General features: G+C 41.3%; 1 pseudogene; it reads right to left on the bottom strand.

The window, feature by feature from the left end:
- Positions 1-674: 674 nt before the first annotated feature.
- Positions 675-13,079, bottom strand: part of LOC138803562 (leucine-rich repeat-containing protein 14B-like) — a 79,205-nt pseudogene continuing 66,800 nt past the window's right edge.

The following is a 13,079-nucleotide window of genomic DNA, read 5'->3' as shown; positions in this document are numbered from 1 at the left end:
ACTCTACAATCAAAGCCTTGCTTGGTTTGGGTGTGGTAAAAGGCCGCTTCCAACAATAGCTATAAAGGAGAGATCTTTATCAATGGAGGTAGTAAGAGGAATGAAACTCACCCCTGCTATTAGAATTAAAAATTTAACAAAATTCTCCACCCAAGGGATGCCTTGAGGCAGTTCTAATAACCTGGTTCCTCAAGCCAAAGAAACAAAATGGGCCCAAAAGCCACAAAGAAACTCAGGGAAAGAAAGAGTGTAGTAAAGAAAGCCTTAGAAAGTAATTGAAAAAAAATCTCATCTGGATTTTAAAAAAAAAAGGATATAAAAATAAGGATTGTCTTAAAATGTTTGTCACAGTGAAAAGGGGAAGAAGACAAACCCCAGAAAGTTTAAGTATGTAACAAATGGTAGGAGTATGTCTTAAAAATGAAGCTTATGAGTAAGTTGGTATGAAATTAAACTAGCTTTCATATACATAGAGTCAGGATGGGTGAATTGATGTGGAACTATTCTTTATGTTTATCTGTATGGTAGGGAGGAAGGATATGCCCACTTCAATCTAGATGCTGGTTTAGCTAATTAGAGCAGCCAGGTAGACTCGTTGTGAGAGGGGATTCTCTTAAATTTACCATGACTGAATGACTCCTTCCCTTTGCCCTTTTGCGCTCCCATTGCATTGTCTATTCCAAAGGGTTTATGCCCTGTGAAATGATGTTTGGCAGACCATCCTTCTTGTGTCCTCGCTTAAAAACTGCAATGTTGACATAGATGACTGCTCCAGTCTTTACAGGCACTGCAGACTGTTCAACAGGAACTCCATTCCCAATTTTAGGCACTCCTGCAGGCAGCCCCTGTAGTTGGCCCTAATTACTGATCATGAGACACTGTGTGGGTCATATGACATTAAAAAAAACTAACTATCCTCAGTGGAAAGGACCTTATACTGCTATCCTAACAGCTCCAACCACTGTCAAGGTGAATGGGATCTGGTCCTGGATGCACACTTCACCACTTAAGGTGGCCCTGCTACCAGAAGAGACAAATGGATGGTGTATAAGGACCCTGAAAAGCCTCTCAAGCTAAGACTTATCTCATCATAATTTTTCATTTATGCTTCTGTGCTCTAAATGATGTTAACTACCACTGGCAGTTTAAAATCAAAGAGACAAGGGGACAGTTTTCTTACTTCTGCTATTGTAATGTCCCTGATTGTAGCAATTTAATTTTACCAACCAACTCAACTTGTGGAATATGACAAACTGCTTCAGGTATCTTGATGTCACACCCCTTCTCCTACTATGTTCTGGTGCAATGGAAGCCTATGGTCATACATTAATCCAACCTTGGCCTCTTGGATTTTGATATTAGCAGTTCCCCAATTAAATCTTTATACCAAAAGTGAAAATTTTCAGAGATTGTTATCCCACCTCTTAACCAAGAGGACAGATTTTATTCCTATAATGTTAGGGGTGAGTCTGGTTACCTCTGTTGGAGGAGCAGCTTTTGCTGGAGGTGCTGTAAGACATAGTTTAAAACTTGCTCAAGAATTTGAGGAGAGGGTAGATGAGGATACTCATGCCTCTTCAGTGTCTCTGGCATGCATACAAAGACAAATGAACTCTCTAGCGGGGGTGGCCTTGCAGAATCATAGGGCACTAGACCTTCTCACATCTTCCAAAGAGGGAACCTATGTTTTTCTAAGGGAAGAGTGCTGATACTGTGTAAATGAATCACGGCTGGAGAAGAAAACATAAAGGTTCTAGGTAAACTGTGTGAAGGACTCCACCAGCAACCATCTGCTAAACTAGATCTAGTATGGGTTCAAAGCCTTTTGGCCTGGTGGCTAGTATCTCTAGCCACCAGCAATTATACTATTTCTTCTACTTGTTATTACTGGTTCCTGTGTGGTTAAGTCTTTGATATCACTTATAGAAAAAATAATTGGGACTGTCAAGCTGATGGCCCTTCAGGCCCAGTACAGCCTCCTGAGTCAGGAAAAAGAGTCAAGAATTTGACTCAGTTACAAAAAGAAAGGGGAATGTAAGGATCTCTTAGGATAAAAGACCCCAAGACCAAGCAAGGACACTGAGTCAGAATATTAACCTCTTATGGGGAACTGAGGAATGCAATAATCTCTTGCTTGAAACTGAGGAATGAAATAACAGGAAATTGCCATTGTAAAAGTCCCTTGTTTGAAAAAAAAAGTTGATGTTATCATATTAATACAACTTTGCAGCTTGTACCTGCTTGTGTTTTTTGCCTTCAATAGCCTAGGCTGTGTTCATGTTTAGGGTCATAGTGTTTGCTCCCAAGTCTACACTGTGTCCCTGGCAGGACAACTTCTGTAACACCTAACAAACTTCTTTAATCTCTAAGCCCACTTTGATGGACTCATTCTCAGACCCTGTAAGAATTGAAATAACAGTGATTAAGTTGTCTTAGACACTAATGAGGGGAATTTGTTTTAAGGATATCTCAGGTAACCTCAAAGTAAGAATAGAGTAGGATCAGACCTAAAATCTAGAAGTAGCCATGAACATCCATTGGCAACCTGGGAATGATTGTCTCCTGAACCCACATACCTGTTTCAGCATTCTCACTGTTAAGAAAATGGAGGAAAACAGAAAAGGAATAGGCCAGACCCAATGATCAACAGGTGGGGACTGTTTATTGCCAGCAATGTGCATAGACCTTTCAGGTTTGGAGGTTGTTTGAGGGACTATATTTTGGATGGACTTATATAGGGCTTGTTTTCACAAAGAAGCAGAAAATAAAAAGTGGCTTATGCTCTCTTAGGCCACAAGGAGACTTCCTTGACCAGGCCCACAAGTTGAATGTTCTACACTGGATGAAGGGCTATTGCCCCCTGGGGACCAAGTGTTATATCCTTGGCCAGGCACCGATTGGAACCTGCCTGCTGACAGGCATGTGGCCACGCTTGTTTTCTTGTACCTGGTGTCTTGCTTGAGCTGGAGGAATTAGGCAGGAATCAATCTTTCACTCACTGTAACAAATTTTTCAAGCCAAATTGCACAGATTCCAGCCTGTTACCTTTCCTGCAGCAGAATGTGGGGACATCAGGTTATACAGTGCTGTGGCGTTTTAGTGAGAGCAATGAAAAGAGTCCCCAGTATGTGACTTCTGTTAGAGTCATAGGAACTCTTGAACAGAAAAGTGTTGGTAGCTAGTTGTGATTCAGCTAGCTGCAGAAGGTCTCTGGCATCTCTAAAGGAGAACTGGGTCTCTCTGTTGACTGCCACTGGCAGGTAAGAATGTTACTGTAACAGAATAGAGTTCTAATGCCTGTTCCCAGAGCTAGGGCTGGCTCTGATTAGTAGAACCAAAGGACGAGGCTTGGGAGTGGTAGAGGCTGGTGGTCAAATGAATCTAGCTGCTCAGCAGAAAATGGAATATGAATTTTACTAAGAAATACTGGAGCATCTCTTAGTCATGAGATACCCTCAAATCAGGCTTTCACTGAGCTGGATGCAGAGCAAAACAAGCACAAAGCCACTGGTAACAACCAAAAACCAGCCCTGCTTCTATTCCCTGCAAACATTCTCCAGGAAATATTGCACACCATGCAGAACAATTCCTACCAGATCTGCTGAGTTTCTGCTAGGCCCAAAAGTCGGGTTCCCTTTCCATTTTACTTTTCATTTTCAGTCTTTTTCTCTTGTTTGTTTTTCTATGAGATCTTCTTTTATTTGTATTTATACACACACACACACACACACACACACACACACACACACACACACACACACACACACATTTGTGAAAATACCTTACAGAGAAGTTACAATTACATGAGTACATGAGCAAGGTAATGAGTACATTTCTTATTAGGGAGGGTAAGAGGAAACAAAGTGGGAGGCAACAATGCTTGATAAGAAATGTACCCATTACCTTTTATTTGTATTCTGTGACAAGTGATCTGATTTTTCCCTGTTACTGCTTCCAGCACATGCTGCCCTAGGTCCAATTGAAAACTCTACCACAACGCCTGGACCTCTGCTGTAACAGCTTCACCTAGTCCTATAATTGAATCCCAGGAGGCTGGGAATATGGCTCAGTGATAGAATGCTTCCCTAGCATGCATGAATTCATGGGTTCGATTCCTCAGCAACACATAAGCAGAAAACACCAGAAGTGGTGCTGTGGCTCAAGTGGTACAGTGCTAGCCTTGAGTAAAAGAAGTTCAGGGGCAGTGCAAAGGCCCTGAGTTCAAGCCCCAGGACTGGCACAAAAAAGGAAAAAGAATTGAACCCCAGGGCTTCCGATGTCACATTTAGAAGGCATGTTTTCTTCCTACATTGCCTGTCATGTGTATCTACAGCTTTCTCTAACAAAGGTTTTTCATTGAAACTACAGTTGCTTACATCTTAGCCTTAGGATCTGATATAGGGATTGATCTCTGGGAAACAGGGCTGGTTGAAATGCAAGACATTTCCTTAGCACAATTCAAGGGCCTACTCTACTTGTTTTAATGTTCTGGGAAAGTTTTCTTTTTTTGGGGGGGGGGTCCAGTCGTGGGGCCTGAACTCTGGGCCTGGGCACTGTCCCTCAGCTCTTCAGCTCAAGGCTAGCACTCTACCACTTAAGCCACAGCGCCCCTTCCGGGGTTTTCTTTTTGCTTATGTGGTGCTGAAGAATCAAACCCAGGCCCTCGAGCATGCAAGGCAAGCACTCTACCACTGAGCCACCTTCCCAGCCCCTGGGAAAGTTTTCTAAAGCAGTTTTGAAAGTTTGAAGCAAGAAAGCACCAAGCTCATGGCTGGTCTCATTAACTATTGGGTGAAAACTCCAGAAAAGTGGTGGGAGGTGGGGATGTCTTCCTGCTTGGCCCATAGTAGCACGGCATGCAGCTCTTCTGCAATCAAGCATATTTCTACTGATCATATGTGGACATGGCCAGCTCATCCTGGTACTCTCCAGGTAGTATTTCTTAGGCACCAGGAACTCCATGTAATGAAGTTCAGGGAGTTTACACAGTGCAGAGAAGAGGCGCTTGAGGGTTCAGGCTGACAGCAGGTTAGCAAGGAACTTGAGCTCCTAGAGATAGAGGCAGGAACACAGGCCCAGGATCATCATGACCACATAGCTATGGGTAATAGCACACTCCACTGGGGTCCACACCCGCACTATCTGGGCAACCTGTTGCCGGAGCTTGAGGAAAGTAGAGGGATATAAATGAAGCAGATTGTGTCTACTGAGGTGCAACACATCCAGCTGGGCAGCATGGATACAGTCTGCCAAGAAGTTCATGTCCACATGGTTCAGAGCACAATTGGCCAGGTCCAGCATTCTCAATCATGTCCTGAACGGGCTGTAGAACATGGAATAATCAGCACTAATCAGAGGAGTTCCATGTGAGCAACAATGGATGTGAGCAATCCATCTGCTTGTCTGCCACAGAGAACAAAGACTACACCTTGCAGGGCAAGTCTTGTTCTTACCTGACTGCATGCAGTCTATGAAAATAGTTTGTGACACATGATGCTACATGAAATGCAAATGTCTGTGTCCATAAATATGGTTCACTGGGATGCAGGCTGGCTCCCTTGCTTTCAGACAGTCTACAGCTGCTGGGCTTGCTGTGTGGTTCAGAATTAACCTGAACCAATGAAACCTTTGTCTTCATCTCACCTAAATGGCAGATTTTATCAACAACCATTTTCATATGAAAGGAGTTATGTACATGATCCTGGAGAGAACATCCACTCTGAGAGCTTGCTACAGAGGAAATGAGGCATTAGTAAGAAAAAAGAGCCATTACTCTAACAATAGAAGAATCCATTACTGTAGAGCCAGGAAGGGAAAGCCAGACATCCCCAACTGAGGCACCATATCCACAATCCATTAATTCTGATTTAGATAGTGTTGGCAGCAAGCATCAGCAAAGGGGCAGCTGGGCCCTGTCTCTGACTGAGTCCCTCACTGTCTGTGCATGCCCCTCTTGATATCATCAGGCTTCTGAGTGTTGGGATTGCAAGCCTGGTTTTGATGCCTACCTTACACATTGTCTCTTTCTAACTAGAAGCAGTCCCCTGAGGTCCCTCACTATTCTGGATCACTCCTGGTCCTCCAACTTCTTTATTTCTCTTTTGTGCTCTCTTATGTGCAGCTCCAGAGAGCATTGAGCTTGGGGCTTTGTGAATAAGCTGTTCTTCTACCTATCACTCAGTGCCCCTACAGCCTGTGAAGCCAATGACCAGAGTGCTTGACCCATCCCTCCTCCTTTCAGTCTCTGAGATTCACCCTAGGAGAATCTGGATCTTCCCTGTCAGCATGGAGAGGGCCACACTCAGCTCTATCAGGTAAGTCATGTGACTGAGCTCTCAGGAGATGGAGCCAAGGAGGCAGTCTTCATGCTTAGAAGTTGGGACAGAAGTGAAGGGTGTGTCAAAGGCCTTAATGTGGAGGATGAGTGAAGTCAGACGAGGGAATCCCACCTGGGCTAACAACTGCTGCACATGCCAGCATGTAGCCGCACATTGTGGGCCACTTCCAGCTTGCACAGCTAACCTGTCCTGGCTAGGCCTAACACCTGCAGAAGCTACCCAGGGCTCAAGCTGTCTTCCCTGAATGAGGGGCAGTGCATTTGCAGAGCAGCCATACCTGCTGATTCCAGGGCCTGCACCACTATCTCAAAGTTGCCTTCAATGGGCTGGGAAGGTGGCTCGGTGGTAGAGCACTTGCCTTGCATGCCTGAGGCCCTGAGTTCGATTCCTCAGCACCACATAAGCAAAAGGAAAAAAGCCGAACGTGGCGCTGTGGCTCAAGTGGTAGAGCGCTAACCTTGAGCTGAAGAGCTGAGGGACAGTGCCCAGGCCCAGAAGGGCCCCACGACCGGACCTCCCCCCCAAAAAAAGTTGCCTTCAATGACAAAGAAATAAATGAGGACTTCAATAGGTCACTTAACTGCACAGGGCTCTGCCTGTAGTTGGCAGCATATTCTAGCCAGGAGCTCAGTGTAGTTCCATATTCCCAGAGCCCTTCCACAAGGGCATTGCTGTACCTGCACATCCCGGATACCCATAAGGTCAGATTTCTGCAGCTGATGAATCCTTTTAAAGAATTATTTAAGAAAGATTTTTCCTTTGTTTTATTTAGAAAAGAATATTTTAAAGGTTCATTCCCTGGAAAACACTTCCCCAGTTTTAAATGCCAAGACAAATAGTTGGGTTCCACATGAGAGTGCCATTAAGATACTAGAACTCTACGTACTTTTCAGGGATACAATGAATTTTGGGATGACTCAATGTTTTAGGTATCCATGATTCTAACACTAGATACATTTCTACTTTCTCAAAACACTGAGAAGAGATTTTGATTCCAAGAGACTTTGAAAAATAGTATGAAGTCTTTCATAACTCCGCATCAACTCTTCATTTTATGAACTTATTTTCCTAATATAATTTATGAAGCTTTATAGTTAATTATTTTCTCCAAAGTCACAAAATCATTTTTTGAAGATTTTCTAATAGGGATAAAGCTTTGAGACTGAAAGGTCAATATAATCCTTTTTGTCTACTATAATCAAGAATCTCTTAAAATTATTGTTGAATGTTAAATTCCTCCAAAGCCTATACTTGAATGGAATCGCTTCTATCTTGAGGGTATGAATTGTGTGTGCTTGGGAAAAGTTCCATTTATCCCATTAATATGTGGAGGATATTTCACAGTAAGGAGATCCAGGTAGTACTTACCCACTTTGGTCTCATCTCTGTACTCTGTGCGTTTGGGCAAACTTCAACTTTGTTCACGACTCATTTAACTTCTGTAGATTCTATGATGAAGATACTCTTTTTTTGTGGGGCGGGGTCTGGTTGTGGGGCCTGAACTCGGCCTGGGCACTGTCCCTCAGCTCTTCAGCTCAAGGCTAGCGTTCTACTACTTGAGTCACAATGCCACTTCTGGCTTTTTTCTTTTTGCTTATGTGATGCTGAGGAATTGAACCTAGGGCCTCAGGCATGCCAGGCAAGCACTCTACCCCTGAGCCAACTTCCCAGCCTGATGAAGATTCTCTTAAATTTAATTTTTTTCTAAAATATATCAGAAACCTGTAAGTATTCCTCAATACATCATGTATTCCCACAACTTATGCAATCCCTTCCTTTGATAAAAAGTCCTTCCTCTAATTAATATTAGCTAACTCCAATAGTATAGTATAAATAATTACTCAGGTTGAGGAGAGAAAGTTGTTCTATAAGTGAAATAAATACTTAGTTTTATCAAATTTTATCATTTTTAACCTCTGAAAAACTCTAGAGGTCCTAACTAAAAGCAGCTTTCATTTACACACACAAGAAAAGAGGTTAATTAATCTATTATACACTAAGAACAATGAACCTCTGACAGAAAAACCCATGGCATTTTTAATTATGGCTGTTATTATTATTTTAAGAACTTTTGTATCCCTTTTTATCCAAAGAAAAAAATTAGATACTATTCTTAAACAGACCAAGTTTCATTACCAAGAAAGGTAAAAGAAAACCTAAATAATGTGAGAAAATAACTATATATTATAGATTTTAACCTCAGAGAATATATGAAGAACTCCTCAATCAAGTAACACAAAAGGAAATTCACTTTAAAATAGTTGTGGAACTTCAACAAACATTTCTTCAAAGCAGAGAGATAAAGCACCACTAAGCAACCCCAAAGTTGCTAGGAAAATGCCATCAAAATCACAGGAAGATACTGCTTCATGCCTTCTACAATGACTGTGACTTAAAAAAAATACAGAAAATGGTCTGGGAATGTGGCTTAGTTGTAGAGTGCTTGCCTAGCATGCATGAAGCCCTGGGTTCAATTCCTCAGTACCACATAAATTGAGAGAGCTGGAACTGATGGTGTTGCTCAAGTGGTAGAGAAAAAGAAGCTCAGGAAGAGTGCCCAGACCCTGAGTTCAAGCCCCAGGACTAGGAAAAAAAGACTTGGCACAGCTAAGGTAATGAGAATGTAGAATGTTACAACCACATAGAAAACAAGTTGGTGAATCTTCAAAGAGTCTAACATAGAATTACAATATGACTCAACAATTCTATTTGTAAAGATACAAACAAACAATGGACAATAGAACTTACATGGATGCCAGTGTTCATTGTAGCATTATTTATAAATACTGGAGAGAAACCTTCCGAATGTTCATTTATAGATGAATGAATAAACAAAATATGGCATCTCATAGTGTGGAAATTAATGTGCCACAAGAAATAAATTACACTCTGTCCATGCTGTAACATGGATTGCACCAACCTTGAAAAACATTATAAAACTAAGTATTTCAAACCAGACACAAAAGCATAGCTCATGTATGATTGTACTTATAAGAAATATCTAGAATAGACAACAGAAACTGATAGCAGATTAGAGATTGTCCACAGTTAGAGGGAGGAAGAGATGAGTGACAATTTATTGATTAATGATGATACAGTTTCTGTCGGGTCTTTGTCCGTCCCACGAAAGATGGACGGGGTCTGAGGAAAGGTAAGTGCGGCGCTCGCCCGTTCCCCAGCCTCCCTCAGCCCGGGAGACAATCAGACCCAGGAGGGAGCCAAATCCAGCAGGTAGAAAACTCATTTATTAACAGAGAGCAGCCTTTTTTAAAGACAAAAAGGCAAAGGAGGAAGAGGAACCAATCACTGTCAAGGTCATACCCTATCATGCACCTAAGCCTTCACGGACTGGTTAGGAACTGATCAGAAGGTAAATTGGGCTCTGCCCACTCTACTCCCTCCCAGCGCCATCTTTGCTGCCCATGTGCTCTACACTTTCTGTTTGAAGCAATAAAAAATTTAAATACTGGTGATGGTTGCACAACACTATGAATATGAGCAATGTAACTTAAACACTTATATATTGGAAATTTGGTTATTTATAATTCACCACAGTTTAAAATGTCAAAACATGAAAATTAGTATTAAAGATGTGTTTCATGGGCTGATAAAAACCAAAATGACAGCTCAACATGAGTGGCTCATGCTTGTAATCCTAGCTACTCAGGAGGCTGTGACCTGAGGATTACAGTTTGCAGCTAATCCAGTCAGGACTTTTATCTCCAATTATATACAAAATAAACTAGAATTGTGGCTGTGACTCACATGGTAGAGAGCCAGCCTTGTGTGAAAAGGGCTAAGGGACTTGAGCTCAAGCCCCAGTACTAGCACAAAAGAACAAAAAAAAAACCCAAATGATAATGGTTGTTCTCAGCACTCAAGAAACCTACTAATTTTTGTTCTTTCTCAATGTTTCCCTAATGTTAGGATATGAAAACCACATCCAGGAACTTTTAAAAATTCATCTTTCCTCAGCGTTTCCATAAATGCATGGCAAATCCCAGAATTGCTATACTGATTTCTATTACAGGCTTGTGACATCATGATTTCAAAACCACACACAAGGGGCTAGGGATGCAGCTCAGTGGTAGTCTTCTTGCGAAGTGTGCACAAGACCCTGTGCTCCATCCCCACGACTTCTATGAAAAAACTCCAAATCACAACACACATACTCATAAACAAAAGTATTGTTTTAACTGATCATTTCCTATAAGAATGGCTTCTATTATTTCTTTGACTAATGTTTAGCAAATCTGTGGCTCCTAAGAGAGACACAATTTACACTAACAGAGTTAACTGAAGTGATAATTTATGTGGAAGGTAGAAATTTCTCATAAACTCTAACGGAGAGCATTATATTTCAAGTGGTACTAGGGAATTTCTTTTATCTTGCAGAAACCAGTAACATTTAGAGGCACATCAAAGACCTTTTAAAAGAAAATATGGGAAAGAATAACACGACCATTTAGGAATGCCTCAATTTCTTTTTGAGACAACAAAATAATAATAATAATCAGAATGAATATTTTCTGGATTTTGAAGATTCTGCGTATTAGCACAATGAAAATATGAAGTTTTTATAAAATTTAAAACTCTTCATTCTAACAGATCACATACAGTTGGATTTAAAAGTTTCTCTTTCTTATTTGGTAAAAGAAAATGTTACATTTTGTCTGGCTTGCCCCAGAGGATCAAAAAAAAGCAAGAAAATCCAAGTATTCCAGCTGGTTGCTGGTGGCTCATACATGTTATCTTAGCTGAGGATGAGATCTGAGGATTGCAGTTGAAAGGCCAGGAAGAAAACTTCCTGAGAAATTTATTTCCAATTAACCACCAAAGAAAGCCAGAAATAGGGCTGTGGCTTAAGTGGTAATGTACTAGCCTTGAGCAGAAATGTTCAAGTACAGGACCCTAGTCCTGAGTTCATGCCCCAGGATTAGCAAAAACCAAACGAAACCAAACAAAAAATACCACCCAAGAGAAAACCCCCAAATATCCCCTTTATTCCAATCTTGCTTTCTCAGATATTAGTGAGCACATGCCTGATAAATCCTGCCCCATATTGGTGAGCATTGTGCCCCCAGGAAAACTTGATCATTCTCCATCATGTAAACTCTGAAGTGGATGAGAAAGGGAAGTGTTTGAGACTTAAGCACTAATATTTCGTTTAGTATCTTTTTTCCAGTAGCAGGAAAAATTGATGAAAGTCTGTTATTGCAATATCTCAAAGCTGGGATTCAGCCGAGCTGCATTCCTGAGTTCATAGAAGAATTTACGTTAGGAAGTGGCGCTGTAGCTCAAGTGGTAGAGCGCTCGCCTTGAGCTGAAGAGCTAAGGGACAACGCCCAGGCCCAGAGTTCAAGCCCCACGACCGACAAAAAAAAAAAAAAAAAAAAAGAATTTACGTTATGCTCCTCAGTTCAACAAGAAGAGGTCCATGTTTTTATTTTCCATGCTACTTCAACACTTCAACCCTTGACATTCAGATAGAACACACACACACATATGCCTTCAAGGGCTTCTCTTCCACATTTTGCAAAAGATAACGTTGAGCATGTAGGTTTAGGTATCCATTTCTGTTGTTGCCAGGGGCCAGCCTCGGATCACAATCCTCTACATACTCATCCTTCATAGCTCAAATTATAATGTGTACCATTATCCCTGCTTGTTGGTTGATCTTGAAACTCACATTTTACCCAAGCTGGCTTCAAAATGCAATCTTCAATACTACTTTCCAAGGTGGTTGAGCAAGTTTATACTCCGACCAACAATGCAGTAAGGTTCCCTTCTGTCCACATCCCATTCAGCATCTGTTGTTAATAGAGTTCTTAATTATAGCCAATCTACTGGGGTGAGGTGGAATCTCAATGTTGTTTTGATTTGTATTTCTTTTATGGCTAGGGAGGTTGAGCATTTATTTCTTCATTGGCCATCCTTCTTTCCTCTTCAGAGAAATTTCTCTTTCATTCTTTAGCCCACTTATTTATTGGGCAGTTGTTTCTTTGAGGATTTGTTGTTGGGGGATTTAATTGAGTTCCAGGTATATTGTAGATATGAGACACTTGTCCATTGTATGGCTATTGAAGATCTTCTCCCAATCAGTGGACTTCCTATTGATCTTGCCAGCTATGACCTTTGTCTTGCAGAAATTCTGCAATTTCATGCACTCCCAATTGTCCAACCTTTCCTTGATTTGCTGTGTTTCTGGATCTCTTTTACAAAAATTTCTGCCTGTGCCAAGGAGACCTAGGGTTTCTCCTATTTTATCTTGTAATTTTTTCAGGGTGTCTGCTTTGACACCCAGGTCTTTGATCCATTTGGAGTTGATTCTAGTACAGGGTGATATATAAGGATCTAGCTTTAGTTTTCTACAAGTGATTAACGAATTTTGCCAGCACCATTTACTGAAGAGGCTGTCTTTCTTCCATTCTATTTTTTTTAGCTCCCTTATCGAAGATTAGATGGCTATAGGTCTGTGGGTTCATTTCTGGGTTCTCAATTCTATCCCATTAGTCCTGAAGTCTGTTCTTGTGCCAGTACCAAGCTGGTATCATTACTATGGCTTTGTAGTAAAGTTTGAAATTTGGTATTGATATTCCTCCAGCACTATTTTTTCTGTTAAGGATCGTGTTTGCTATTCGGGGTATTTTATTATTCCATATCAGCTACTTTGAAAAATAGTATGGAGGTTCCTCAGAAGACTCCATATAGAGCTCCCCTATGACCCAGCAATACCACTTT

The sequence above is a fragment of the Dipodomys merriami genome, unplaced genomic scaffold (assembly GCF_024711535.1).
Source record: "Dipodomys merriami isolate MVZ:Mamm:240054 unplaced genomic scaffold, mDipMer1.0.p SCAF_340, whole genome shotgun sequence".
Taxonomy (NCBI): domain Eukaryota; kingdom Metazoa; phylum Chordata; class Mammalia; order Rodentia; family Heteromyidae; genus Dipodomys; species Dipodomys merriami.
The sequence above is the reverse complement of the archived record's forward strand: the minus strand, read 5'-3'. Positions and strand labels throughout refer to the sequence as shown.